The following is a 7,150-nucleotide window of genomic DNA, read 5'->3' as shown; positions in this document are numbered from 1 at the left end:
GACGGCAGGTAGAATAAGGGTTTCTGGGGGTTACTGTGGTAGGGGGAGGATGGGTAAAAGGGAGCTGATGGCAAGGAGTTCCAGAAGAAAAAGAATCTTTAGAAACATGTGGTAACCATTGGACAATACTGCTTGTTGTGCTTAAACTATGGGATGATATGATATCTGTATTCACTCCCCAAAAAGTGGTTTTGTAGAACAAGGAGAGAAGCTAATGTAGCAACCTGCTGGCAGTTGACGAGGTGGACAGAAGTGCTCAGTGTACTCTTCTTGCAACTTTTCTGTGAGCTTGACATTTTTCAAGATATAGCAATAGTGAGGGAGGAAAAGTTATTTGTTAAAAATTAAAATACAATTTACTTGTTACAGGGTAAGCTCAGTGGTTGGGATTCAAATGATTTAACAACCAGTTCGCTGCCCAAAAGGACTGTTTAAAGTAAAAAAATATATATCCTAAAAGGTATTTTCTTATTTCATACTGTTAATACTGAAATAAATAAGAACAATAAGAGGTACACAACTACATTTTGTTGTTATAGAAAGTTCTAAATATTAATGATAAACGTTACACAATACCTGAAAAAAACAAAACTGTAGTTGAAGACAGTTCCATGTTGCTTTTTTCGACTGGTGTCCTCACTTGCCATATTCTTTGCTTTTATCCAGGCATTGTCAGCTGTGCGATTAATCCTGAACCATCTTTTCACCGTAGGAGGAGGAGCCCATTCCTTTAGAGGTAGGCCCATTCGACAATAGTCATTGTGTTCGTTAGATTAGAAACAGTTAAAGCACTGCTCTTTGCTGAACGTATTATTATGCTCATCTTTGAAAATCCCCTTTCTGCTTCTGCTGAACGTGCACCAATTATTCCGACAATATTTTCAGTTCTTTGGACAGTTTCAGGAATTGTATAACTCACTCATAATATCTCGTGGGAATTGGGGGGTATAATACAGGGCTGAAACCAATGACAGAGAGTCACCCCCTGGTTCTTCCGCACTTTTTCTCTGTATGGTATGTGTTTGTTTACTGAAGTAACAAACACAAGGGAATCCAAAGGCATTTCATCAAAAGTATGAGTTTTTGCAAATGAACAATTAACTATTACAAGCATAGTTCCATCTATTTTTGTCATACCTATAGACATAATGAACATTACTATGGGCACTTAGAATACATTGTCGTGCAGATGAACATTTAAAAAGAGTAAGGAATGTAAATTTGTGGTTTCCACATGGGGCGGCTGCCCAGCCCCCCACCTTCTAGAGAACCCTGATGACAAGTGCCATTTTAACAACTGGTTCGTGGAACTCAACAAAAAATTCAGTTGCGTCAAACCGGTTCGACCCAGCTAAATCCCACCACCAGATAAAGTCATGTTTAAAACTGACAGACAAAACAGTCGCTGTCTGGTCCGTGCTACCTCCCAGAGACTCCTGGATGTGTCAGAGTGGAACTGCACTCCATGGAGTTTTCAGTGGCTGATTGTTTTCAGGAGATTTTTTCTGCAGGCATTTGTTCTGACACACCTCTGGGTGGATTCCACTTCCAACCTGCTGGTTACCACCTGAGTACATTCGCCTGATTGCCCCACCTAGGGACTCCCAAGTTCAACCAGGAAGTGGCTATTGAATGCGATGTTCTGATTCCTCCTGGCCTGGGGCAAGAGACGATGGAATCCAGAGGAGGACGTCTTTGCAGCAGCTGAGCTTTGGGCTCATCTGTGAGAAGCCGTGGGGGGAGGGGACCTGCATTCTGGAGAGCATCCTCTGCCACCACGGCTGTTCTATGGGTCCTCCCTCACCAAGTGAGCTTCAGGGGATGCCTCTCAAGCCTCCGCCATTCTTTGCCGTGCCAAGTGCATCAGCTCCCCTCACAATGAGCCTGTGACTGAAAAGAGCCTGAACGCCATGTGTATTCCACAGGACAGCATGAGAAATCTCAGGGAGGAGAATGACCTTGGGAGAGACTATTCCTTCAGAGGATGCAAAAATGAAAGCCTTTGAACAGCATGCCCACCACTTACATTTTTAAGGCATGTTTAAGAAACTGATGGCGCTGTGGGTTACATGTTGAGCTGCTAATTGCAAGGCCAATGGTTCAAACTCACCGGTCACTTAGAGGGAGACAACTGAGTCATTCTGCTCCTATACAGATTTAAAGTCTCAGAAACCCAAAGGTGTAACTCTACTCTATCCTAAAACGTCACTATGGGTCTGAATCCATGGGATGGCAGCGGGTCTGGGTTTGGGGATGGAATCCTGATGGCAACGTGAGTTGGTCCAGCTGCTCTGAGGGAGACATATGATGCTGGTGGCTCTCATAAAGATTTACAGTCGACGAGGGGTTCTGTGGACGGTCACTAGGAGTCGATGGCCAGGAGTGTTCAGTTTGGTTTCTAGTATTGAGGAGGCCTGCTCCGCAAGGTTTCTGAAACTCTAAATCTTTATGGAAACAGACTGCCTCACCTTTTCCCATGGAGTAGCTACTGAATTCAAACTGCTGATTTTTCAATTAGCACCCAAATGCTTAACCCAGCTCAGAACCCTGACCCACCAGGGCTCCTTTGAGATGGTGGCTAAAAACCCACTGATGACCAGTCCCTTCTGACTCTCAGCAGCCCTATATCATTTCTGAGACTGTACATCTTTACCAGACCATATAGTGTCATCTTTCTCTGGCAGAGCAACTGGTGGTTTTGAACCTCTTGCCTTGTGGTTCTTGTCAAGGGCCTTCCTCCTTTTTTGTTGCTCCCTTACTTTACCAAGAGTGATGTTATTCTCCAAGGACTGGTCTCTCCTGACATGTCCATAGTACATAAGACGAAGCCTCACCATCCTAGTCTCTAAGGACAAGATGGATCGACACAGTGGCTGCAACAGTGGGCTCAAGTATAAGAACAATGTTGAGGATAGCAAAGGACAGGGCAGTGTTTCTTTCTGTAGAACATAAGGTCATTATGAGATGGAACTGACTCGCTGGCAGCTAACAGCTATCAACTTGAAGTTAGCAGTCCAACACTTAACCAACAGTGACATGGGGGCTCCTTGGATGATAGACCCCAACCAAAACCAAACTCACTGCCATTGAGTTGATTCTGACTCATAGTGACTCTGTTATTGGACAGAGTTGAACTTTCCCTGTGGGTATCTAAGGCTATAGATCTTCACAGGTATAGAAAGCCTCATCTTTCTCCCTTGGAGCAGTTAATGGTTTCTAACTGTTGGCCTTGTGAGCTGCTGAATGCATAACCAGCAGTGTGGTGAAGCAGGTCTTGAAGGAACCACAAACTACAGGGACAGAGTCCACAGGCTGGGTGTCCCACAGGTAGTGTAGCTTGCAAATTGAGGCAGAGAACCATCTAAGGCAACCGCACACTGGTACCATCATTAAAGAGCAAGAGACAAGAAAGGCGCAGCTCGCTGAGCCATTTATCTCTCTGCCCTTCAATTAAACTGGCCAGGTTGGCACAATAAACATACCTATCATATGGTTATTTCCATGTTGTTGAATAGTATGATCATTATTTTTTAAATATTTAAGTAACATTTAAAAATATTATAAACAGAGTATTTCATTAAGTTTAATTTGATAATTAAAACAAATGATATTTTAAAAATAAGTATTTAGATATTTTATTTATTTACTTTGTAATCCAAGTGTCTTTTATGAGGAAAAGGGAAGTTTCAGGTTTTACAGTCTCAAAAAGTACATGCTGGTTTTTTTTGTTTTGTTTTTTAAACATTTTATTAGGGGCTCATACAACTGTTATCCCAATCCATACACACATCAATTGTGTAAAGCGTATTTGTACATCATTTCTCAAAACATTTTCTCTCCATTTAAACCCCCGACATTAGGTCCTCATTTTTCCCCTCCCTCCCCGCTCCCCCCTCCCACATGAGCCCTTGATAGTTTATAAATGGGTATTTTGTCATATCTTGCCCTGTCCGACTTCTCCCTTCATCCACTTTTCGGTTGTCTGTCCCCCAGGGAGGAGGTCACACATAGTTCCATGTAATCGGTTCCCTCTTCCCTACCCATTCTCCCTTTACCCTCCCTGTTTTGCCACTCACACCACTGGTCCTATAGGGCTCATCCATCCTGGATTCCCTGTATTTTCAGTTCCTATCTGTACCAGTGTACCTCCTCTGGTCTAGCCAGTCTTGCAAGATAGAATTCGAGTCATGGTAGTGGGAGCGGGGAGGAAACCTTTAGGAACTAGAGGAAGGTTGTATTTCTCATCATTGTTACATCGTACCCTGACTGGCTCATCTCCTCCCTGAGACCCCTCTGCAAGGGGATCTCCAGTGGCCTACTAATGGGCTTTGGATCTCCACTCCACACTCCCCCCATCATTCACTATGGTAAGATTTTTTGTTCTGATGATGCCTTACACCTGATCCCTTCGACACCTTGTGGATGCATAGGCTGGTGTGCTTTTTCCATGTGGGCTTTGTTGCTTCTGAGCTTGATGGCCGCTTGATTACCTTCACATGCTGTTTTAGGAAAGTGTACAAGGCTGTGCGGAAACCGCACTGAGGTTCACAGCTGAAAAACCACGTGGAAGGAATACAGGAATATGAGCCCGAATCCACGCTTGTGGAACCATGAAATCCCAGGGGCCCAGAGAGAGGGTGCTGGGCTGCACGCCCTGCTCTTATTCCCTCCCATCCCACTGGCTGGAGGAGGTGTGGTTGAAGGCATTGGCCAATCCTACTGGCTGAGTTTAGGACCCCCTGTGTGATGTCATGCGGCTGGGTCTAGTCTGTGCACCCAGGTGGACTGCCCTGGTGTATACATCACTTGAGCTGGGGACTGTCAGACCCTGTTATCTGGCTGACTGTTGGTGACCTGTCCTGCTATTTGCTGTCTGTGGCCCGATTGCCTGAATTGTTCTAAAGCAGACTCAGCTGTCTGCTTCCTTGACTTGTACCTAGCAGCCCACAAGACTTGAAGGACTGCCAGTGTATTAGCTGTCTCATGGAAGTGAGTTTCACTGAGCCCTCTGTACTGCTCTGTGGACTAATTAGCTGTTTATTTCTCATGTTTTATCTATCTATCTATCATCTACCTATCTATCTATAGATCATAAGTGTCTATAAAATCATAACTGTCCTGGTCTTGTTTCTCTAGAGAACCCTGTCTAAAACAAACTATTTTTTCAAGGGTTCAAAGTTTAGAAGATCACAATGGTATTGTTCTTCTGAAAAGCAGGGATCTGAAATGCACTTAAAACAGAGTAAGTATGTAAAGCAGGCAAATCAACCAGAAACTTTGTGCACTGAAAATACACTACAAGAACCACTAAAGCCAGTAATACTAACCAATAAGCATGACATGTACATGAAGGTTGTTGTTGACTCTGTTGAATTGGTCCTTGTCACATGGAGACTCCAGGTGTGCAGAGCAGAACCACTCCACAGGATTTTCTTGATTGTGATCTTTTTGGAAGCAGATCCTCCACAAAGCTGTCAGGTAGGTTTGAACTGCCAACCTTTGGGTTAGCACCCAATTGCAAATCACTTAAGCTATGCATACATGAATATTGTTCATATCATTGTGCATCATCTAGTTGGTTCTAATTTCAAGCACCCTATAGCATAAAACATAACAACCTCACAAGGTTTTCTAAGCTGTAATCTTCTTTTTATTTTATTGAAAGATCATTTTGTTGGGGGCTCTTACCACTCTTAAAACAATGCATACATCCATTGTATCAAGCATATTTGTACATATGTTGCCATCATTCTTTTCCAGACATTTACTTTCTATTGAGCCCTTGGTATCAGCTCCTATTTTTTTTTCTCCTTCCCTGCCCCCTCATGACCCCTTGATAAATTACTATTATTTTCATATCTTACATTGACCACTGTGTCCCTTCCCCCAAGGTTTCTGTTGTTCGTCCCCCTGGAAGGGGTGTGTGTGTGTGGTCATGTGTTGATCATCGTGAATGATTCCCCCTTCCTACCCTCCTCTCCCCACCTTTCCCCTACTTTTCTGGTATTGCTACTCCCATTCTTGTTCCTGGATTCCATGAGTCACAAGTTATTATCGCTTATCTGTACCTGTGCACATGCTTCGGTCTAGCCCACAGTGACTTTCCAGTCTAGGCTGTAATGAGGATGATGAACAAGGAAGACTGAGGAAAAATTGATGCATGTGAATCATGCTATGAATCTGTCTTGGAAGAAAGAGTCAGAAATCTTAGAATTTAGGATGGTGATACTTCTCATATATTTTGGACATATTATCAAGATGGATCAGTGTCTGAAAAAGGAGATCATGTGTGGTAAAGTAGAAGGCACACCTCAATGAGAGGTATTGACATCGTGGCTACAATGATGGGTTCAACCATAATGACAAGTGTGAAGACGGACGGAGCCGGGTCAGGCGGGATTTTGTTCTGTTACACAGTTTCCTTGTGATTCAGACCCAACTCAATGGTACCAAAGGACACAGAAAACTGTACCAAAACAGATAACCAGCTCTTTTGTCCCTCAGACCCTCTAGTGCAGTGGTTCTCAACCTTCCTCATGCCGCGACCCTTTAATATAGTTCCTCATGTTGTAGTGACCCCAACCATAACATTTTCATTACTACTTCATCACTGTCATTTTGCTACTGTTATGAATCGTAATGTAAATATCTGATATGCAGAATGGATTTCAATTAAACATAAAGCATAGTAATTAATCACAAAACAATATGCAATTGTGTATTGTGAAATGTTTATGTGTTTTACGATGGTCTTAGGTGACCCCTAGGAAAGGGTCGTTTGACCCCCAAAGGGGTCGCCACCCACAGGTTGAGAACCGCTGCTCTGGCGAGTTTAAGTGGTCAGCTTTTCAATCAACAGATGAGTGCTTAACCATTGCACCACTAACCCCCCCCCATACTTCTACCCCCTAAAAATGAAACCAAAAAACCCCCACTGCCATCAAGTCAATTCTGACTGACAATGACCCTTCTCTGTCCAGGTTCCAAAGTTGTAAACCTTTATAGAAATAGACAGTCTCATCTTGTGAACCACCAATCTTTTTTTTTTTTGCTTTTATTTAAACATTTATTTTATTTACTGTATTTATTTATTTGTTTTTTAAAATCAATTTATTGGGGGCTTGTACAACTCTTATCACATTCCATACAT

Source organism: Echinops telfairi, unplaced genomic scaffold (genome assembly GCF_000313985.2).
Source record: "Echinops telfairi isolate 266 unplaced genomic scaffold, ASM31398v2 ScPeMD7_53;HRSCAF=182, whole genome shotgun sequence".
Lineage (NCBI taxonomy): Eukaryota > Metazoa > Chordata > Mammalia > Afrosoricida > Tenrecidae > Echinops > Echinops telfairi.
This window is presented reverse-complemented; position numbering follows the sequence as displayed.